This window comes from Ailuropoda melanoleuca, chromosome 5 (assembly GCF_002007445.2).
Source record: "Ailuropoda melanoleuca isolate Jingjing chromosome 5, ASM200744v2, whole genome shotgun sequence".
NCBI classification, from domain to species: domain Eukaryota; kingdom Metazoa; phylum Chordata; class Mammalia; order Carnivora; family Ursidae; genus Ailuropoda; species Ailuropoda melanoleuca.
The window spans coordinates 58,197,500-58,222,318 of NC_048222.1; the positions used below are offsets into that span (position 1 = coordinate 58,197,500).

At 37.9% G+C, this 24,819-nt stretch overlaps 1 protein-coding gene across 2 annotated transcripts in view; it reads right to left on the reverse strand.

Moving 5' to 3' along the window:
• Nucleotides 1-24,819, reverse strand: part of SEMA6D (semaphorin 6D) — a 605,120-nt gene that overhangs the window by 304,282 nt on the left and 276,019 nt on the right. The window contains exon 3 of one of the 2 annotated variants that reach the window (XM_034661019.1): nucleotides 11,195-11,266. The exons of the other annotated variant lie outside the window; for it this stretch is intronic. The gene's annotated coding sequence lies outside the window, so the exon portion shown is untranslated. The remainder of the gene's footprint in view (nucleotides 1-11,194; nucleotides 11,267-24,819) is intronic. 2 annotated transcript variants of the gene reach the window in all.

Consider the following 24,819-nt stretch of genomic DNA (forward strand, 5'->3'; position numbering starts at 1 on the left):
GGAAAGTAACTTTATTTAAGTTATTATGTTTTCATTATGAAGATACAATGAGAAGTAGGATAAAGTGGATCACCATAGACTGTTACAGTGTTATTATAGAAATGAGTTGGATCTATATATAAATAAATACATATAATAAGAATGGTACAGATAAGAACCTTGGGAGTTCTGGAAGAAGTGGAAGGCGGGGAGAGAAATTAGGTAAAATGTGCCATTAGTGTGACATGTGAGGTAGATCTTGAAATAAAGAATTTCAGTGTGGAAAAATAGTTGGGATAGCATAAGCCAGGGAATGGAGATGAGACAGCTCAACGAATGTACAGGATACATGAAAGGGGCTATTTAAATTGAAATGAAGGATGTCAGAAGGAGAGCAGTGGGGGATCAGTTACAAACAGCAAGTTGGGCCCAGCTTGTGGGTACTTGTGACTGTCAGGATAAGGTGATTGGACTGTGTCATGTAGACCCAGAGAGCCACTGAAGGTGTCTGAGTGGGACAGTAATGTGATCAGAGTTCCACATTAGATAGGAAATATCCATCAGACAGCAATACATCAAACACATTGGAGATAGGGAGAGACAGAATTAAGGAAGCTGCTTTGAAAGCATTGCTTTTTCTCTACATGAGAAATAACAAAGAACACAGGCAGTGAAATAACAATGATGAGAACATAAGGAATTTTTTAAATGTTGCAGTATATAATTTCACAGAATTGCAAAACATTTGCATTTGTCTTTAGATGTGTATTTTCATTTAGGGGTAGGGGGTCCTCTTCTTATCCCTGTGTTCTTATTACTGCAAATGGCCCCTAGACCTAGTATATGCCAACATTTGGTTAATAATAAAGGAGCTCCAATCCCAATTTACTCATCCTGAAGGTTGGTTTCCTAGTCACTACTCTAAAATTTCAACTATTTTACATAGACATAATAAAAATCAGATTTCCCCCACCCCTTGTAAGACAACCTCACAGACTCGTTCTGATGAGATAAGAATAAAGTGTGTAGGGCTTAAAAGCTTACTGGTATTACACATTTATTAGTATTGTGGAGTTCTCTGGTGTCAGTAGCTGTGTATTGGTTCCATAAAAGGTCAATTTCTATAACAGAGTTGGGGTTCTCGGTACTTAGCACATCATGCCCGCCCCTCACTGAACTTGCTGGGGGACGCTGGTTGGGTCATTCAAGACCATTCTGCTCATCCAATGATGCTTAATGTACTGAGCACGGCAGAACACAGGGAAGATTCCTAAAATGAAAGTTTTGTTCCCTGAGAGCTCATAACTCCTTTGGCAATATGAAATTAATATACACATGAAATGACTTTCAGACCAAGACCAATCGGGGCTGAAGAATGTGATTCACACTTTGAAGCACACAGACTGATGGAAAGGAAAGACATGTTCATCAGTTTTTGTTTGCCATCTGCTGTAGATAATCCCTGTCAGAGCTCTGATAAAGCCTCCATCATTCATGAAGCTTGGTTTTGGTTCTAGTTCCCTTCCTTCAATCCCGCACTACCCCAGCTTTCTGCCCTTGGCCCTTTGCTTTTCCTTCAGACTCCACGGTTGCTTTATAAAGGTCTAATATTAGCCTGACCCTTCTGGTTAGCATCACACTTTCTTTATGATATTTGTGGGACTTAAAGATGAACCAGACAGACAAGAACTTTAAACTCTGTTATTGCCCTTCCTTGACACTTCCAACAAGTTAATTGTCTGTTTGCCTTCCTGTAATTACTTTAATTACATGCCATTAGTGACCATTAATAAATGCAAGTGTGCTTGATTTTCACAAATCTTACTTTTCTTACTCTCTGTAGAACTCCACCAAAGCTTTCACATGTGATCAAAATAGAAAGTGAGGCAACTAATCACATTCACATTTAACCTTTGGGGCTAAAGTGAAGAATAAAGGATAATTCATGAATGGGCTAATTGTTTTTCCCTGCTTCTGACACTGGCCAGCATCCTCTCTATAGTGTCTACATATATATGCCGTGTGTTCATTTATAAGACAGCAAAAGTTAAAAGGGGTTGAGAATAAAAGCTGCCTAATTGCTGCTATTATCTCAACTCAGGGAGAGAATTGCTGGGTGATATTATGAGGATCGAAAAACCATTGAAGATTTTATTGATGGAACACTTTCACTCTAACTTCAAGCCCCAGAAAATGAAGGTCATGATTTCAGTTTTTATGAGCACCTGATTGGGCATTTACATAGACAGAGCTGAACTCTGAGGAGACTAAGCCAATATTCTCTCTGCTACAGTTTACTAGATTACATCACAGTATCTAGTATCAAAACTCTTTATCCCATATTGTTTTTTGGTCAGCTTTACCAATGAAGCCAACTGAAAAATATTTTCTCAAGGCAGTCTGGAGAATGAAATGTATCAAGAAACGGTTAGTTAGATGCTCCTCATTGTTACTTCAACAACAACAATAAAATCATTGGTAAAAATGTTTAAATCTGTGGTTTTTTAATACTTTCTGCATAATTCTCTTGCTTTTTAAAACATTGCATAGACTAAAGGTATTTGTAATAATAACAATATGCTTTTCTCCAAATATAAAATAATGATGTTCATCTTTAATTACCAGAATTTATTAATTGAGTTTTTTTTCTTCTGGTGAAAATGGGTTATGCCAGCTCATTCATGATCTTTCCCTACTGTAGACTAATGGCAACACTTGAGAAAGCTGGCCAGGGTTGAGCCTATGGGTTCTCTGAAGCTATGGAAAGGCAATTTAAATGTGTTACCCCATCCAGGTGAACCCAAGAAGGTGGCGTCATTAGTACCCTGTGTTCCTCATCACATACTCTGCCCAGGTCATGAGGACAGGACTGATAATATAATTTACGTGCCACTTCCTGTAGAGTTCATGTGGAGTTATATTTACTCATCTTTTTGGAGTAATAAAAACCCAATACTGTAATTAATTCCAAGTAAAAATATATTTTCCTAATATTTTATAAATATCTAGTTTGTGATTCTAGTTAATAAATTCTGATTAAATGAAAGGGAATATAAAATTCATTCTGTATTATAAAATGTCAGTTTTCTGATTCATCCACATTTTTCTCACATCATGAACCTTAATCATGCAATATGACCTTTTACATGACTACTAAGTATCACCATCCCCTCCTTCTTCAAATGCCAACATATTTTTGGATGAAGGGTAGATTTGTCCTTAAAAGATATCATCTGCCCAAGACCTCTCTGCAAAGGAGGGAAGTGAAGGGGTGCTAAAAAAATGAAAGGATGGGAGTCAGGAAAAAAAATTCTAAGGGATGAAATAGGAGTTGTCTTAGGTTGGGGTAAACGGGATAAGTCCATGGACAAAAACTAAAACAACTGACTGAATTAAATCACACAGTATGCATGGAATATGTTAGCTTATCTGTATCCATACTTCCCCACCCCCACTCTCACTGTTGGTTTCTAAAATGACTTCAGGGTTTTTTTTCACTCTTTTTTTTTTTTTTTTTTTTTTTTTTTTTTTTGAGGAGACAGGAACCTGGGGAAGCTTGTAGACAGGATGACAGGTAAATGGGAGAAGCAGTACATAATTCTAAGTTGTTTATAAGCTCCACCATTGATTTTTGTTTAATTGAACCTAAAAATAATGCATATCAAATCCCCAGATACCTAACACACATAAAATGAGTACAATAATTAAGTCTATCTCCTTCTATCAAATAAAAGCTTATATTTTAAGGTTGTAAAGGTCATTTAAAATTTTCCTTAAATTAAACCTTCAAATTAGCAAGAGGAACAAAGCCCTTCCCAACCTGATCGTAAATAATTTTGCATCCTACCAATTCACCCATGAAATTTATGCATCAACTAATCATCAGGGTCAATAATAGAGCTAAATGAAAGAATAAATGAATAAATGAATGAAGCCTTAACTTATCAAATACAGAAAACCCTTTCTCACTTCCTTGCCTTTGCTTAGAATGCCCTCCTACCTCCTTTGCCTAAAATATGCCCATGTCTCCATCAAGATCTAGGATCAAGGTTACCTCCCCTGTGGCACAGGTCTTCCCCCCACATTTTCTCTTCTCTAACCACACCCTGTACAAACTCCCACCATAGCTCTGCTATTCAGCAGCATCATTTTGAGCCACTTAAGGGTAGTGCTCCCTATTGGCTTGGCAGGTGTATTAGTCAGGAGAAGCTCCATTATGCAAGTTTCAAACTGAGCCCCAAATCTCTGTATCTTAACTTAAAATTAGACAGAAGCTTATTTCTTGCTCATGCTTTATGTCCCATTCATGATCTGCAGGAACTCTGCTCCACATAGCTACTCAGAGATCCAAGTTGACGGTAACTCCCATCATCTTGTAGCTATGCCATCCAGAACATGGGCCTACTTGATTATTATAAAATCATGCCATGAAATCATGTCGCAAAATCATGAAAAACTGTATATGGTCTTTTACTCTCTCAGTCCAAAAGTGATAAATTCATCACATCAACTCACATGTCATTGACTAGTATTGGTCACAGTGCCTTGCCTAATTGTAAAGGGGCCAAGGAATACAGGGGAACAAAGGCAACATTTGCTGACCATTATGGTCTTTACATCAATGTTCTATTAAAATATTGTTAAAATGTCCATACTCCCTGAAGGAATCTACAGATTAAATGCTATTCCTGTTGAAGACCCAAATGGCATTGCTTTTATAGAAATAGAAGAAATAATCCTAAAGTTCATATAGAAAACCATGAAAGACTCAGAGTAGCCAAAGTAATCTTGAGGAAAGGAGAATAAAGCTGGAAGTATCACACTTCCTAATTTCAAAATGTATTACAAAACTACAGTAATTAAAACAGTATGGTACTGGCATAAAGACAGACATAAAGACCGATAGAACAAAATAGAGATCCAGAAGTAAACCCACACATATATGGTCAACTGATTTTTGACAGGAGTGCAAGAATACACAATGGGGAAAGAATAGGCTCTTTTTTTTTTTTAAAGCAACAGAAATTTAATCTCTTACAGTGTTGGAAGAAGTCAGAAATCATTATATCAAAAACTAATGATGTACTGTATGGGGACTAACATAGCATAAAAAAAAAAATCAGTATCACTGAGCCAAAATCAAGGTGTCATCAGTGCTGAGCTCCCTCTGGAAGCTCTAGGGAAGAATCTATTCTTGAACAAATTGTATTGGGAAAACTGGATATCCATAAAAAAGAATGAAATCAAACCCCTATCTTACATTATACATAAAAATCAACTCAAAAGGTATTAAAGACTGTAAAAGTCCCAGAAAACACACACACGGGCGTGTGCACACACACACACACACACACACACACACACACACACACAGGAGAAAAGCTTCATGACATTGGTTTTGGCAAGTACTTTTTGGATATGACACCAAAAGCACAGACAACCAAGGCAAAAATAGACAAGTGGGACTACATCAAATGATAAAACGTCTGCACTGCAAAGGAAACAATCAACAGAATGAAAGGCAACCATGGAATGGGAGAAATAATTTCAAACCAAATATCTGACAAAGGATTACTCTTCAAAATACATAAGGAATTCCCACAACTCAATAGCAAAAGAAGAAGAAGGAGGAGGAGGAGGAGAAGAAGGGAAGAAAGAAAGAAAAGAAAAAAGAAAGTAACCCAATTAGAAAATGAGCAAAACATTTAATAGACATTTCTTCAAAGAAGACACATGAATGGCTAACAGACACATGAAAAGATGCTCAACGTCATTCATCGTCAGGGAAATGCACATCAAAACCACAGTGAAATATCACCTCACACCAATTAAAATAGCTATCAACAAACAAAAAAATAAGTATCGCCAAGATTTTGGAGAAACTAGAACTCTCATGTGCTGTTAGTGGGAACGTAAAATGCTGCAGCTGCTATGGGAAAGAGTATGGAAGTGCCTTAAAAAATTAAAAATAGAACTACCACATGATCCAGTAACCCCATGTCTGGGTATATACCCAAAAACATTGAAATCAGGATCTCAGAAAGGTATCTTCATTCCCATGTTCACTGTAGCATTATTTATAATAGCCAAGGTAAAGAAACAAACTAAATGTCCATCAATGGTTGGATGGATAAAGAAAATGTAGTATATAAATACAATGGAATATTATTCACCTCTAAGAGAGAAGGAAATCCTGCCCTCTGTACCAACATGGATGGACCTGGAGGAAATTACGCTAAGTGAAATAAGCCAGTCACACAGGACAAATAACGTAGGATTTTACTTATATGAGGTACCTAAAATAGTCAAAGTTATAGAAGAAGCAAATAGAATGGTAATTGGCAGGTAATGGGGGAAAGGGGAAATAGGGACTTGTTCAATAGGTATAAAGTTACTTGTCCAAGATGAGCAAGTTCTAGAGATATGCTGTACAACCTAGTACCTATTAACAATACAACACTGTGCACTTAAAAATTTATGAAGATGGTAGGTCTCATGTTAAATGTTCTTACCACAAAACAGAAAATACCAAACAAAAACAAAATATAAATGGACATAAGGAAATTTCTGAAGGTGACCAATATGCTTTATAACCTTGATTATGATGATGGTATCATGGGTGTATGGACATGTTCAAACTCATCAAATTGTATACATTAAATATGTGCAATTTTTCTCTGTCAATTATATTTCAATAAAGTTGTAAAGAAATGCTCTATTAAGCACTGGGAAAAGAGAAATGATTAAGACTTAGTGCCTTCTTGCATATAGCAAGCTGGATAAATACTGAATAATTTTACTAAAGCCAGTATCTACTAGACCATGTTGCATCAATGAGCATTTCACTGAGGTCACACTAGTCTCTCCAAGAAGAATCATATTTTAAGTTGACTTTTTGGAGTCATGTAGCATTTGCTGCAAAAAATATACTCATAAATTTCTGTGTTAATGACATACACCCTTTGATATATGCAATGAGATTTGGGATGCTTAGAAATAAGTGTTTGTAGTTTATGTTTATGGTAATTTCATGGGAACATAGAAAGGATCCTAATGTATTGAGCAAACATTCCACAACTAATTAGGCCATTTACTCCTCAATCCACTTCTCCTCTAATTAAAAGGAGAGAGGCTAAGAGATTCTGACCCCAGTGGCGACAGGGAGGGTCTGTGTTCCTCAAGGCTCAGTTGTAAGCCTGTCTCAGGCAGCCCTCAAGCTTCTTCCGGAACTCAGCTCGCTCCACAAGCCCACAAACAAGGAGACAAGCTGACAGGAACTAAGCCAGGATTCTTGGCCTTCTATTCTGTTTCATGAGCCAAAGGGAAAGGAGGCCACCTTCCGAGGTCCAGCCAGCTAGGAATTAAGCCTCCTCCTCCCCTCTTCCTTTACCCTCGCCAGACAGCCTGTGGACAGCCTTCTCAGGCTTCCGGCACTCCTGGCCAGCTGGGAAAGGAACGGCCTTTCCAGACCCTGTGAGCTCGCCAATAAACCTTTTTTTCCCCCACTCGAGAGCCAGAATTGGGAGATTACAAAGCCACTGTCACAAAATGGTCACTAATAGAGGTTTTAAGGGACCAAGGGGAAAGAAAGAGTTTCTGGGTCAAAGAAAAAGAAAGAAAATGGAGAGTTTCTAGCAGTGTAGTCACGGTTTTCCATAGTCTGCTGATAATCAGAGAAAATCTTTTCCTTCCAAGGGACCCCAGGCAGGCTGGAAGATGTGTTTCTGAAATCTGTTCAGAGCCGTATTTCATTAGTTTTATTTTATGAGAAGTTCTTTTTGAGCATTAATCCCAATTCTCTAATGCATGAAAAATTTAAGTTGATACTTTATGAAGAGGTGTAAACATTGGTATCAGATCCCTGCGTCACATGCAGACTTCCTGGGGACCTGGTGGGAAAGCAGCTAGAGACGGTCACTCATTCAGATTGTGTTAATGTGCACCAGGGGACTCAAGCATGATTGTTTGATTCGACTTGTGGTGTAGATCTTTTCCAAGGCTGGCCTTAGCATGTCTTGGCCCAAGAACCTCCCTGGCCCCGCAAAAGACCTCTCTCAAGTAGTGCTGAATCTCTGATTTGGTCTGGTATTATCCAGGGTCCACTGGGCTCTGTAAATTCCAAATCTTCTCCAGGGCCAGGTTTGGACTGTAATCAAAGTTGCCTCTGCAGTGGCCAAGGGGAAAGGCCCCGTGAGGAACAGGAACTGCAGAGTTGTGTGGCTCAAGTGAGGCCACCATACCTTTCCAAGGAGGACCGAATGTCTGCCTCCTCCTCTCACCATTGTCCACATTCCCAAGACATCAACAGCATTAGCAAAGTATTTGTTTCCCTCAGGCTAACCCTGGAGAAGAGGTACTGTGTTATTCTCTTTTTCTTAGGAAAGCTCCCCTGAGTCTTATGGGAATGGTGCACTGTCTAATTTCATTTACTTACACCTTCTAAGGCTAGGACCTACATAAGGCAAAAATGTACTCTTAAGCTCTCCCTCCAGAACAATGGATCTACTTACTCTATGTCTACATAACTATAAGCAACCAGGCAAGTAGTTCTTGACAAAACAAAAGCAAATTCAAACTTACAAGTGAACTGACCTTCTAACTTAAACTGCAGAATCCAGTTCCAATCACCAAATCAATATATTCCAGCTTCAACAATTTTAAGATCCAGTCTTCACCTATCATTCTTTTATATACATGTCTTATTTCATCTTCTGTTCAATTTTATTATATCAATGTTGTCATAGCTTTTAGATGAGGAAGCTGAAACTCAGGAGAAATCGAGTAACAATATCAGTGTCACACAGATTATAAAAGATGGATGCAAAATTTGACTCCAGTTGTGTTTGGCCACAAAGCTCCTTTTCTTCTACCATTCACATTCATCCAGTACAGTCCTGGGGCCATTTAGGATGAAGAGCGATAGCATGGTTGGGAAACAGGATTCTATTCTATCCTCCTCACTATCTCTCCCATGTTTACTTTACCTGTTCTACACGTTGGGTCTTCATAAAAGATTTTCCTTGAAGGTAAGAAAAATTGGAACACAGAATACTACACCATTTGTTCTCTTATTTCAGACCTCTTATTTAGGAAAATACAGGAGCTAAGACAGCGATATATGACTGATGAGATATCGTCTAAGGATACAATTTCTGAGTGATCCTGTGAAACAGGATTAATTGGTTATCATGTTAACTTACTAGACAATCAGAGATGATACCCCAAACTCCCTTGTGGCCCCAATTTTTTCTAATAGACAAAAATATTAAGTAAGGTAAATGAGAACGAATGCATTTCAGACTCTTTTAATATTTTTTACATTTGGGAGAAAATATCAAATTTCCTCTACTCTTGTGATTTGGAAAGGATAGGCTACTGACAATTAGGACAAGTGACCCTCCAATCTGAATACTTCTTCTAGTTAAATGAAAAGAGTGGTAATACATGTGACCCCCTGGGCTATGGTTTTTGAAAATGCCATCTAGCATTAACATTTCCTGATTTCTCTGCATAATAGGGGATACCAAATGCATAGCATGCTAGAACCCACCCCCTACTGTCTATTCCAGTGGTACTTAGACACCTTTAAGGATGGAAGACGCAATGCCAAGGTATGTGCCCTCAAAGCTTAGCTGTCACAAGTAGTTCCTGATCAGTCACATCTGCCTTCTGGATTCTTGCTTATCTCACTTAGCCTTGCTTTCTGATGATAAAGTATGCATGTGTCTTCTCTCTTCTCTCTCCTTCTCCTCCTTCTCTCTCTCTCTCTTTCTCTCTGTGTATGCAGTGTGCAGTGGTGTGTGTGTGTGTGTGTGTGTGTGTGTGTGTGTGTGTGTGTGAGAGAGGCAGAACTCTGATCAACTGAAGTTGGTGTATTTCAGCAATGATCTCCCTTTCTGCTGATTTATCAACCGCAGATGTGTCTATCAGGGACTTTTCTTAGCAGCTATGCCCCTTCTTCAGAAAGGCACTTCCACATTAAATACAAGGGACACAATCAAAGCTGCTTACCTTGGTTGTCTAGCCCCTCCCAATAGGGCCCACTCCCCAGTCTGGCTCAAAAAACAAGTCAAACGTTTCTGTCTGCCAGGCTGCTCTGTACTGCCATCTCATGGTGAGCCAGCCTTTTTCTGAGAATTAACCTCAGTTAGTGCAGACCCTCTTAGACTAAGTAGACAAGTTTGAAGGGTCCTAACCACCAGAAGAGCAGTCTTTATAACAGATTGCTTAGACGTAAGTTGAAAATAACTAAGGAATTACTGAATGAGTTACAGTTTTAGCAACGAATACAGTTCAGTATATCAGCACCTGATTTGAGAAATAAGAAAACATGACATAGGGAAAGGGGAATCCTGGGGAAGCAGCAAATTGAAAAATACTAGAATTTTGGAGATATATTTATAGGAACTAACAGACTTAAAACTGCACCAAGAGTCAGTAATGATTTCAACACAATCAGTCGGACAGCCTGTTGGTGACTCACAGGGTCTGTGCAGAAGTTCACAGATACCATGATAGTCATCCAGTCACCCCACACCACTGTCGATGTTCAAATAGAACTGCTCTGACTCTGTTTCCTCAAAGATTCATGAGGCAAAACAGTCACATGTCCCAGTCAATTAACAGTCTTTCTTTCATACTTGGTTGCTTCTTCTCTTATCACATGGTCAAAACCAGTAGTATTTTCCTCTATACTCATCATATGACTCGCCTTGCTCCAGCAACTGCCTGCCAGACATGGTTGTTACTATATATATATATATATAGTATATATATATACTATATATATATATATATTCAGTTCCCAAGCATAACTTTACATTGATTAAAATTTTGAAATGACTCCATAAAGCATTTTCGGTTTATGGCATACAGCAAACTGACTCGATTGTTATTCAAATGGTATATTTAAAGCAGTGTTTCTATTATTTACCTTTATTCTCCTTCTATTGTGTTTTTTCTAAACTGGCAAAGAGGGTTTAAAAATCATAATAAAACTTGAATTTTGATCTATACTAAATCAAGAAACTAATCTGAAAAGCTAACCCAACCTGACTGCTTAGTTGACCATGTCTAGAGCCAGTATGAGGCAAAAGTCCAGACAGGATGATATATATTTCCCTGAGAAGAATGAACCTTCCAAATTCAAGCTTAAATCAAATTGCAATATCACTCCATGTGGAAGAAACAGAATTGCAGAAGACCCATGCCTTACTGTTAGGAGTCTTGGTCTTCCTCAGTATTCCAGGCTGTCAATCTGTGGCTAAGCAATCCAGGACTCTGCATTCTACAGTAAATAGAAAAGAAAATGAACAAAAAGATATTGGGATAGCTACAAATGCAGCGAAAGTGCATTTCTTACAGATTACTAAGGAAATAGAAAATAAATTGGAATGAGTTCCATAATTCCTCTTTTTTTTTTTAAGATTTTATTTATTTATTTGACAGAGAGGAGACAGCCAGCGAGAGAGGGAACACAGCAGGGGGAGTGGGAGAGGAAGAAGCAGGCTCCCAGAGGACCAAGGAGCCCAATGCGGGGCTCAATCCTAGGACTCTGGGATCATGTCCTGAGCTGAAGGCAGACGCTTAACGACTGAGCCACGTAGGTGCCCCCATAATCCCTCTTTAAGCAATTCTAGACCTCCATCAAAAAAAAATTTCTCCACGCAAAGCCAATATGTAAGCCAGTAGTTTCATAAGAGGCTTAGAAACTACACAGTGTGGTTACTGAAGGTAGCAAGACCATGCTAGGAGTAACAGGATAAGGAATGAAATAATGCCAAGGCACATAGGATGACATTATTTCCTTCTCAGTACTTCTGATGAGTTCAAGGAAAAAGTTTTATGTTGGTTAAAGTGCGTATCTTCTTTGCTAATCTCTCTTTTAAACTAACCTAGGTCTTGGCAGACCACAAGATAACGCTAGAATTTATTAATTGAGTTCATTTACATTGTATTCATATTTACATCTTATATTATCACGTCTTATATTTATTACGAACCATATGAATATCCATTTACCTACTTAGAGGAAACGTGTTTTCTTTTAAAGTAATTTTAAATTTAAGAGAGTGTCAATTGAAAGAAAATCTGAAGTAAATAATAGTACTTTTGGTATACCAACACAGGAAAAATCACAAAGGTAATAAGTAGGTGATTAAGTCTGTGTGATTTTATTTATATAAAGAAGAAAGGTAAGTATGGGAGACCGGAAGCTACATCGTGATAGTCTAGTATTTCTATCTCAACCTGCTCTTCAGTATCTGGCACAGAGAACGTATTTGATAAATATTTTCAAAAATAAAGAAACAAATAGCTTCTGGAGAATCTGGAAGATGTTTAGATGTCTGAGCTGCTGGTAGGCATGGAGCAGGTCTTGCCCATCACTATAATTCTAACACCTAGTACAGGTCCTTGATCTAATAAGGGTCCACAAATACTTACTGAATATATAACTGAACAGGCTTATGTGTCTTGACTTTAAAAAATTCTCAAAAAAAATTCAAAACCTAAAGACCATTTCTTTCTTACTACCACCCCCCACCAAATTAAAAAAATAAAATAAAATAAAATAAAACTTGGAGCAATATTTCCAAAAGTCTTTGAGTTTTGACAATGGTGTTCCAAGGTGGGAGGAATCTACTTGAGGTTCAGAAAATAAGAAGATGCACTGCTGTAGATAATTTTAGAAAAACAATAAAAGTTTTTCTAAACTCGATTTAGAAAATCAACTTGATCAACCTGATCCCCCTAAAAGTTGATTTGCTTTTTATCATTGCCATGCACTGACAATTCTTTTTTTTTTTTTTAAGATATTATTTATTTATTCAACAGAGAGAGAGACAGCCAGTGAGAGAGGGAACACAAGCAGGGGGAGTGGGAGAGGAAGAAGCAGGCTCCCAGTGGAGGAGCCTGATGTGGGGCTCAAACCCAGAACGCCAGGATCACACACTGAGCTGAAGGCAGATGCTTAACCACTGCGCTACCCAGGCGCCCCACCATGCACTGACAATTCTCAACCAAGTCAGTAATAAAATACTCCCCACCAGGCAGATAGCTCCACTGCCTCCACCTGGTACAGCGCAGAGTTCAGAAAAGATGGGCTCTTTAAGCTAAGAAATTATGGTGATAAGGAATTTGGCAGTGACAAACTTTCTGAACCCAGAGACCGCAAGTGTTCAAGGGTGGATTGAAAGGGAAATCTAGGAAAGCTGTCCTACAGAGAAAATTCCGAGGCATCTTACACTGGGTAGCATAGAGAGGTTTATTTGGGAATTATCCTAAATGGCTTTCCAGTGTGTTGGTGAAGGTAAATGGATAGAGCCCAGGGACAGGACTACTTCCTCTGGCCTGAGTGTCTACCAGTCATGAGACAATTCTAACTGTGCCATCCAAACCTTGGATACTGGATACTGGTAACTGTTCTGTGCTTTCTTTGGTATCATTGCTATAGACAATAACCTGAACAGGTATCAACAGCAAATAATACGGTTTGATCAGTAAGTGGTCTTATGGAAAGTCTTGAAGTAGCTCGATACCTCCCTCTTCCTCTGAACTTGCTCCCCATAATCCAGCTCATTTCATATCGAGTGTTAACTCCTCCAAGGTTATCAACTTGGCTGGATGTGCGCCTTGTTGAGTTGTCCCCCTTCTCTGACCCCAGCATTCACTCACTGAAACTGAGGCCATGAATCTGATAATTCTTGCTTCTTACTGCCTGCTTCCTGGCTGAGTTAGGACTCAGGGTTTAAGCCACTATCTCCAGAACGTCTTATTTCCTGTTCAATTACAAAGGTTGATGCAGTTTCCACTTCTCAAACCAAATCTGCTATCATGAGAAAACCCCAGTGATGGAAATCACTGTCAGCTGTACCCAATTTTTTAACAATGAAGAAACAAAGATATGAACAGCATACATGTACACATACATATACACACATGTATATGGGTACATGTATATACATACATAGTTTCACATATGACCTAAGAAAGGAGGCTGAAGTTGCTGATTTCCTTGATTATATTCTTTTTCCAACAAGAAGACAGGTCTAGTGCAGCAAGTGACAGACAGTGACACAAGCCCATTATTTACATAACATACGTACTGGCCTGTGCTTTACCAAGTACTGTTACGTAAACTGTCTCATCTGAATCTCCTAACAGCATTGCTGATATTATTATTTCTCATACTACAGATGAGAGAAAACACTAAGGCCCATAGGAGCAAAGAAACTTTCTCCGATCACACAGCCAGTAGGAGAAGGAGTTCAAACCTCTCTTCTTTCTGCTTGCTGCCTTAGCAGACACATCTACTAAATGACACCAATGCTGCTGGATTAGGTCCTGCAAAAACCCATGATGATAAAGAATTCTATCCATTTCCTCTTAACATCCCATCAGGGAAAGAAAAGAGACAATGTCCTAATGTGAAGCAAAATGCCATGATGTGTAAAAGGGATGTGATGAAGGCAGAGAAGCAATCCCACTCCCATTTCCCACATACCTAGATCAAGTGCTACAAGTTTTTCCCTAATTAAACAGCCTTTTTTATTCTTCCATCCCTTCCTCTACTTCTCAGTCAGCCATTTAACTAACATTTTCAAGTTGTTTTGTTCCCACAAATTTGCCAGCCTTCTTGCATTTTCAGCCTTTACATGTTTAATGAGAACACACTGGGTCTAAGGCCTTATGTCAATCCACCTAGTATAGGCTGCCTTTTCTAGCAAGCATTAGCATAAATACCAACATGTTTACATCATCATTACTTTAATTCCCTTGGCCCCTACTAGACCTGGAGTGTGTCATTCCACAGTGATTTCAGGGGTAAGAGATGATTACTGGTCCATGAAATAAAAATTACAATAATGCTTGGAAACTTGGCATACTGCTTTCAATACGATCTCAACTTTGCATCAGGGAGGGCATAATGCTTTTTTGTTGATGTGAGCAAGTCACCATTTTCTAGGTCTTCAGGTTCTCATTTATAAAACAAGGATCAAAATTCTTATCTTTACCTTTTCCCCATGAATAACTGCAAATATGAACATTTTGGCAACTGAAAAGCATGTCAAAAAAAGCATGTTTTTCCCTGGAAAGAACCATTAGGTAAATATTATTATAGAGCTGGCAAATCCTTTCTTGGGTCTGCAACTTAAAAGTCAGGGACCTTTCCCTATTAGAGGTAAAAGAGTTTAGTACAACTAGCAATGCTGCAAAGCAAATGTCTAGGAAGTAGGAATTTTAAATGGCACGTGCACAATTACTTATTATATAATTACATATGTATATAAAAAGGTCTATATTTGGGGCTTATAATTAATAACCAGACAATTAGCAGTAGAAGAGGTTGAAGTCAGAAGTCAGAGGCCCAGTTTAAGTGACTGCAATTTTATGAGGGATATTTCCATTTCTCTTACAGAATAGAGATTTATATATTCACTGGTATAAACATATTTACTGACTAATGCATGCAAAAGCACTGTGGGTATAGGACAGAAAAGTCTTTATTGAGCACCTATCATATTGTAGATGCTGTACAAGGTGCATTTACTTGTGTGTTTGTGAGTGGTGGTGGTGGGAGGATGGGGAGGAGAGAAGGTGTAAGAGAAAGAGAGGAATGGAGTATTCTAGCTGAAGTCTCAGCTCTACTCATCCCTAGGATTCATACATATCCAGCAAACTTGTAGCAAACTTGTAGCATTGCACAAGAGAGATAAGAACCCCCTAAGAGTACTAATTCAGACAAACTGGCTTGGTCCATGACAGTACGTCATTTATTAATGGGGTATGACAATCCACAGGACCGCCACTTTGATTTGTGTTGTGAGCTAACTGTACATGGACTCATATATATGGTACATGTCTATTAAAGAGGTATTTAAATTAAATCAGACAGAGAGAAGAAAGTCTCCATTTTGGCAAGGGTGCAGGGTAGTTCATGCACATGCAAGAAGACTATGAAGAACAAAATACAACTTTGGCACCTTGAGAGGTTGAGTAACCCGGCCATGCCACAGTGGTGGCAGCACATGGTCTCCAGGGCAGCATGCCGGCAGCAAACCAAAATAATAATCTGAGAAGAGGGAAAAGTAGACCTGGCTGTGGAATATATTGCTGGCAAATGTGGGGGTATCAGGAAGCAAGGCCCTTGGCGTGGAACTGGGCACAGGCAGCAGTGGCTTGGCATGAAGTTGCGAAGATAGGTACCACCAAAGGCACCCGAAGCAGGATATGATGGTGGTGGTTGGGGTGGCAGGAGGGCTGATGTCTTCTGATAACTGAATGCATTTTTTAATGAACACATATGAGACATCCCTAGGGATAAGGTGCTGCAGGGGCAGAATTTATTACAATAGCAATGGGTGGTCCATCGGAGAAATGTTATTTACCATTTATGTGACCCTGCAAAACACGGTTTTACACAAAAAATATATTTAACCATGATAATGGAAGGTCATTGTCCTCATCTTACTGATGAGAAACTGTAGCTCAAAAAAATGAAATCTCATTAGGGTTACTATATAGGTTGAGTAGTGGCCTCTAAAAAAATACATGCATGTCCTAACCCCTAGAACCTCTGAATACTACCTTATATGGCAAAATATATGATTAAGATAAGGATCTTGACAGGAAGAGCTTATCCTGGATTATCTCAATACCTCCAAATACAATCGCATGTACGCTCATAAAAAAGAAACTGTGTGTTTTAGGGCACCTGGTGGCTCAGATGGTTAAGTGTCTGACTCTTGGTTTCAGCTCAGGTCATGACCTCTGGCGTCATGAGATCAAGCCCCAGGCAGAGCTCTGCGCCCAGCAGGAAGTCTGCTTGGGCATTCTCTCCCTTTGCCCCTCCCCCATCTTGCACACGTGCAAAAGCACACGCTTGCTCTCTCTCTAAAATGAATAAACAAATCTTTAAAAAAAAAGAAGCAGCAGCAGAGGGAGTTTTGGAACACACACGTACAGAGAAGACACACAGAAAAAGAGGAGGCAATACGATCACAAAGGTAAAGATGAGAGAGGTGCAGCCACAAGCTTGGAGACATCAGAAGCTGGAAGGGGCCAGCAGCGACTCTGCCAACACCTTGATTTCAGTTCTGGCCTGTGGAACTGTGACAGCACGCATGTCTGTTTTAAGCCAGCCACTCTGTGACAATTTCTTACCACCACCACAGGAAACTAATACAGTCCCACAATTATCTAGTAAAAAGAGGAGACACGTTTCAGATCTAAGTTTGTCTGACTTTAAAATCTGTCTCTTTGGGCCTTGTTGGGATCCCTCCCATACACCGTCAGTATATGCTGCAGTCGTACAGTTCTTGGACCTTGCAAAATACTTACCATCTGCTTTAGTCAACACCACCTTCTATTTGGAAATGCACTAAAACTACTGGATATGTTAAGATTTAAATGAAAAGTATATCCAGTAAGGGCTATAGGAACTGAATCAAGAGAATGCATTATGGTCAAAAATGATCAGGAAAGAGTTTATGGAGAAGGCTTTGAATCGTGAGGAAAAGGATGCACGTAATTGGATAATTGTGAAGGGCCAGGTAGAACATTGGGGAGTCTCTGAAGAACAACTTGAACAATATTTCAAGGGGAAAATTACAAGCTCCATGCAGAGTACACTGTGTAACCCAGCTTGCAATTGAAAATCTTGTACTAAAACGAGAAACTAATTAGATTTAGATCCTGATTGTTTCTGTTACTGCTACAGTGGATTGTTACTATCCCTTCTGGAATCTGAGGTATTCTTATTTACTTACCGAAGATCCTTTCCTTAAAAAAAAAAAAAATCCTTCCCATATCCAAATTCATTATTGAACTGGTTTTGTAGCTACACCTCTTTGTGGCCAGGCATTTTCTTTCTGCCCACGTGCCTCTTTCAATGCCATCTGTTTTGCTAAAGGATTTAATGAATTACAAGCCAGGCCAGCAACATACAGGGCCACAAAGACTGGGTTCTTGAGGCACAGGTTTTAGCTTTACATCAGCCCTTCCTTCTTCAGAAGGTGAATTAAGTAATCTTTACAAGAGATAAAATTACCTGCACTCTTGCCTAACATAATAATGAAAAAGAGAAGGCCTTTTATCTATTCATTGTAAACAGAGTAATCGCAATTTGCTATGGCTCACAGAAACAGGAAAAAAACAATAACAACAAACTACCACAACTAATGTGTTTTTCATTTTATCTGAGAACCTTAAGAACTTGGTAGTCTTAACTATAGTTCATTGCATTCAAGGATTTAATCTCTGATGGCAGAGTAGCAAGAAATACATTTATGTCCCAGGTAGCAACAGCATCACCCCAGATCAATAGTCACAGAGACAGAGGAAAAGAGGTTCAGTTTTTGCAAAAACACCTATGTATGTACCACCTGAGAACAGAGAAGCTGAGATGGGACATTGGAGTGTGGCATCCACAATGGAATCACTAGTCAGGCAACATCTGTATTGCCACAAACTATGGAGTATTAAAAAGGTTTAAAGCATCATCTCTGCCTTTAAAAACTAGAGAGATGAGACATAAGTCTTAAATTTTAAATAATAGCCCCAAACAATCAAAACAAAAAGGACCTAAAGTAAGAGTTCAAGAAAGCAAAAATAGCCCAAGACAGGACATATTTAATTATCAATAATTGCTACAGGATGTCAGAGAAATAGAGAGAACGTATCATACTAAAGTGGTCTGGAAAAGCTCCATCGCAGTACCAAGATTTGAAATGAATCACGCTGGATGAGTATAAAAAGCCAAAAAAAAAAAAAAAATCAATACCTAGAATCACCAAATGGTGTCTTTATGAATATTTGGTAAACTCTGGTAATACAGAAGGACTGTCTTGCTTATGTGGCAGGATCAAATCTAATACCCATTGACTTGAACCAGTAAACATCTATAGCCTTTTTCATCCATCCCACCATATAAATGTGAAGATGCAAACAAAAACATATATTCATCACTTATTTTAAATGTGTTTTGCAAGTGGAAGCTGTAATCTTATGGATTTTATCCCTTCGGGACTAGTGTGTTTGTACTGACCTTAGTTCATCTTTCTTAAATTAAAAGGCAAGGACCAGATTTTCCATTCCAAAGAGCATGCATGACTCATCCAAGGACAGAAAGCAATTAAATTTCCAAGAAGAAGCCTCTTTCTAACATCCTGTACACCTCACTTTATCAATAAGAATTTACTTAGAATCATGATTGTGATTATGATTATTACTACTACTAATTTTAATGATGGAAAGACTCTGGTTCCATGCCTCTGTGATACTGTCATATGATTATCAAATCTGACAGACAAACCTCAGATTTCTTGTTCTACAGGTTTCAATTTAACCATTTGCTCAATAAATATTCCAGAATGTCTGCTTTATACATGGCAGATACAATGAATGGTGAAGAGGAAAGCTACAAAGTCTATGTGTTCATGCAGTTTACATCCAATCATGTGTGTGCATGTGTGTGCACATAAGTGTGTTGGGGGGAAATAGACAATAAACAAGTAGTTCAAATGAATAAAAGCAATTTCGATTGTGAGGCATCTGCTGTGTAGAAATGACAGTGTGATGAAATGGAGAGTGACTGAGGAGGGTGGCTGTGAGTGGATGTACAGTTATTTTAGATGATGTGGTCACCAGAGGCCTCTCTGAGAAGATAATATTTCAAGAACTGAATGAAGGCAGTGATGTCAAGACCAAGGGGAGAGTGGCCCAACCAGAGAGAAGAGTAAGTACGAAGGTCCTGGGATAGAAATGAGCTTGTTCAAGGAGGCAGAGGCCAGGACAGTTGGAGAATGAGAGGGGTACTGGTTGGAAAAAAGCAGGAAGAGGAAGTAGGCAGGAGTTAGACCATGTGAGGCTTTGTGGACCACGGAAATGACTCAATATGCTTGTTTAAGGCAAATATTAATAGTGATTTCATAAGATCAAGGCAAATTTATTTGAATTAATTTCTAGGTCATTATATCTGCTCTTGTATGTTATGATACCTGTTGGTAACAAACATTTTAGACACTTATTTGCAATATTTACTAGAAATATAACATTTACCAAAACTGAGATTTGTTGTTTACACAGTTTTATGATCCTATTTAAGAAAATAAGAAAATAGTTCTTAAATAAGAAATTATAAGATTTTTGCAATACATTTCAATGCTCCCCACCCTCTCTAACAATATTATCTAAACAAAAGTTTGGAAAACAGAGGGAAAAGCTATGATCACATAACACTAACAAATCATTTATTTTCAGGTGTCTTTGCTCCTTCGTGTACCTGTCCTCAAGCATACAGCATCATGAGGTAGCTTTAATCATGCCGGAAGTATGATTTTCCTTCACTGCTTTCAAAGCACATTTAGAGTAGGGTACTTATTATTTTGTAAGATTTGGTCATTGGCAAGAAGATTTCTTGGCAACTCTAAATAAGCCTGGCAAACCAGGCTCCATTGATCACTTCTTGCAACGATTTTTCCCCCTCTCATTGACTCAGATCTCCACTTCTTATCAAAATTGGCCATTCAGGGTAAAAAAGGACTTGAGATGAAAAGTAATTTCTGATAAGCAGTAATGAGCCTAACTCCTTACGAGGCTCCCTGGGTATAAAAATTAGATTCTAAGTAATTCTAAATAATTTTTGAGAATTCACAGGAGGAGAATTCCTCCTCTTGGTTGAGTGTCATTTGGTTGCAAATGAGAAGACACAGCTGTGGGATGGCTAATTAGAAGATTTTAACCTCACCTCACTATGTCTTAACAAAACCTAAAAAAATAGACATTTTTCTTAGTCTTTGTGTAATATTTTAAAGCTCCCTGACATGGGGATTTGAATATAGGGATCTAGAGAACTTAAAAGGTCAATGGAGGAGTTAGTGGAATTGATTTCTTAGGGAACGGATTTTATTTCATAAATTCACATGTTATGTAGAAAACTGAAGTAGAAGGACCAAATATAGTATATAATGCACTACTCCACATTTTCCCCAGATAGTTATCTCTGAGATTGCCAAAGAGATGAAATCCTTTTAGATAGAACTTAATAGAGTTTTCACAGAAATTAATAAAATTTAATATTGGTTTAAGTGGAAGGCTGTAGGGGAATAAGGGAGAAAATCTATCATTTGTTTTGTAGTTATTTTACAAGTTTTTAGATTTAAATATTTCCCTTGCAGGTAAAACAGGCATCTCAAAATTAGTACAGTCAGTACAGTCAGTACAGAATTGATAACCACGCTCACTACCACCTGTTACTCCATGGTCCTTCTTAGCTTAGTAAATCACGATGCATCCAATGCCAAATCAAACTAGATCATACTTGATTCTCCTCTCTCAGAGCCTCCTTCAACGCCATCCACATCCAATCCATCTGCAAGTCTTACAAAATACACCACAAGGCTGCAATCAAGGAGTTGCTGGGCTGTGTTCTCCTCTGGAGGCTCAACTGGAAAGAATATTTCTGTGCAGCTGTTTGACTGAGGGGGCTGGCTGCTGATTGTTGGCTGAAGGCTACTCTCAGGTTGTAGTGGCCACCAGAAGTTCCTAGAGGCTGTCTATATGCCCTTGCCATGTCTGTTTCTTCAACATAGCCATTCAATCCATTAAGCCTGTAAGAAGAGTCTCCGGTTCAAGTCTGCTAAGACAAGAGTTTTACATAACATTATGATGGGAGTTACATCCTATCATCTTTGCCATTTAATATAACCTAATTATAGGAATGGCATCGCATCACCATTACCATATTTATTTGGCTAGAAAACAAGTCACAGGTCCCACCCACACTCAAGGGGAAAGGAAGATAGGAATCACTGGGGCTCACCTTAGGGTCTGCCTGCCACATTTTAATTGATATTCTTTTCCATAGCTTTTTATTTTGTTGTTTGGGGCTCGTATTCTCATTATTTCTTTTGTTTACTTTGGTTTAAATTGCTCTTCCCTGGCCCGTTAGTTTCTTTAGGTGGAAACTTAGGCCATTGATTTGAGACCATTCTTCTTTCCTAATAAAAGTGTTTTAGCGCTATTAATTGCCCTCCAATAACCATGATAGCAGCATCCTACATATTTTCATTTGTCTTGTTTTTATTTTCATTCAGTTAAAAAATACATCCTAATTTCCTTTTTGATCTCTTCTTTGACACAGAAGTTAATTCAAATTTTGTATTTTATTTCCAAATATTTTAGGATTTTCCAGATCTTTCTGTTATTGAGTTCTAACTGAATTCCACAGTGATCAGGAAATATATTTTATATGTCTTGAATCCTTTTTAAATTAAAGAGGCCTGTTTTATGGTCAGAATATTGTCTATCTTGGGGCGCCTGGGTGGCTCAGTCATTAAGCGTCTGCCTTTGGCTCAGGGCATGATCCCGGCATTATGGGATCGAGCCCTGCATTGGGCTCCTCCGCTGGAAGCCTGCTTCTTCCTCTCCCACTCCCCCTGCTTGTGTTTCCTCTCTCTCTGGCTGTCTCTCTCTCTCTGTCAAGTAAATTAAAAAAAAAAAAAAAGAATATTGTCTATCTTTGTAAACATCCCATAAGCACTTGAAAACAATCCTTCTGTTATTGGGTAGAGACTTCTATAAATATAAGTTAGGTCAGATTGGTTGATAGAGTTAAGACTTCTCTATATTTATTTAATGTACATTTTCTATTATTTATTTAGAGAGGGTTGTTGAAATCTCCAATGATGTATATTCATCTAATTCTTTTACTTCTATCAGTTTCTCTTTCATGTTTTGGAAACTGTGTTTTTAAGTACAGAAATATTTAAGACTGTTATGTTCTATTGATGAATTGACCTCTTTGACATTATGAATTGGTACTCTTTAACCATGGTCATTTTCTTTTTCTAACATCAATATAGCCACACAGCTTTATTTTAATTAGTGTTATCATGAAATAACTTTTTGTATAATTTTACTTTTAACCAATTTATGTTTTTATATTTTAAGTAAGTTTCTTATTTTCTTACAGGCAGCATATCTTGGATCTTGCTTTTTATTCAGTCTGATGATCTCTCATTTTTAATCAGGTGTTTAAACCATTTACATTTAATGTAATTATTGGTATCATTTCATTTAAATCTGCCATGCTTTTCTTTGTTTTATATGTACCCCATCTCTTCTTTAGTCCCTTTCTCCCTTTGTTATCGAATGAATGCATCCCCTCTACCAAATTCATGGTAAAACCTTAACCCAAATGTGATGATATTTGGAGATAGGGCTTTTGGGAGACAGAGTTAGATTAAGTCACGAAGATGGGACCCTCATGATGGGCCTTATAAGGTGGCCCCTTTAAGAAAAGGAAGAGAGATGCGGAGAGAGAGAGATCTCCCTCTCCCTGTCTACATGCCCACACAAAGGAAAGAACATGTGAGGACATAGCAAGTAGGTAACTATCTTCAAGCCAGGTAGAGAACTCTCACCAGAAACCATGCATTGGCTAGCATCTTGATCTTGGACTTCCCAGCTTTCAGAACTGTGAGAAATAAATTTCTGTTGTTTAAGCCCCCAGGCTATGGTATTTTTTTATGGCATCCTGAGCAGACTAAGACATACCTTTTCTCCTGCTTTCTTTTAGATTAATTGAATATATTAAAATTATTCCACTCTATATCCATTGTTGGCTTATTGGTTATACCTCTTCCTTTTTTACAGTGGCTGCTTTAAGGGTTTACAGTATATACATCTTTAAAATATAGAACTTCAAGCAATATTATGCTATTTCATACAGAGTGTAAGACTACTACAACAGTATACACCCAGTATACACCCATTTCTCCTCTCCCATTCCATCACTATTCTTTTCATACATGTTAATACCATAGACATGATAAAACCCCTCAATATGTCATGATTATTCCTGCTTTAAATAATCAATTATATTTTAAAAGATAATTTAAAAATAAGAAAAAGTATTTTAATATATGCCTACATGTTTACCATTTCCAGTACTCTTCATTTCTCTGTGTAGATTTAGATTTCAGCTTTTTTCTGAGAGTCTTTATTTTGGTTTTTGTGTTTGAGAGATATTTCTGTTGACTATACATTTTAGGTTGACAATTTTGTTCTGTTAATACTTTGCTCTTCTGTCTGGCCTGCATTGTTTCCAATGAGAAGTCGGCAATCATTCTTATTTTTTTTGCCTCTGTATGGGCTGTGTCTTGGTGTAGCTTCCATCATGTGTTTATGCCTGGGATTTATTGAGTTTCTTGGATCTCTGAGTTTATATTTTTCACCAAATTTTAAATTCCTCACCTTTATTTCATCAAATATTTTATATGCCCTTCTCTTTTTTGAGGACTCCAATAACAAATATATTAGTCTGACTGAAAATTTCCTACACTTCACTGATGCTGTTCATTTTTCATTTTTTCAGTTTTTTCTTCCTCTCTGTGTTTCATTGTGGTTCTTGTCTATTGCCATGCCTTCAAATTCACTAACCTTTTCTTTTGTAGTGTCCAATCTTCTGATAATCTCATCTTATTTACTTTTAAATTTGAGACAGTTTTCTTTTTAATCCCCATGTTTTATTTGGGTCTTTCTAAATATCTTCCATGTCTCTCCTTAATGTGTTCATACTTTATTTTACTTTATTGAGCAAATGGAATATATTTTTAATATCCTTGCATGCTAATTCTTTCATCTGGTTCATTTCTGTCTTTTTGTATTGATTAATCTTTTCTTTTATACTGGGTGTATTTTCCTGCTTCTTCGCATGTATGAGAAAATTTTTATTGGATGCTTGATATATGAATTTTATATTTTTGGATGCTGGATATTTTTATATTCTTTTTAATATGTTTGAGCTTCATTCTGAGACTCAAACAAATTATTTGATAA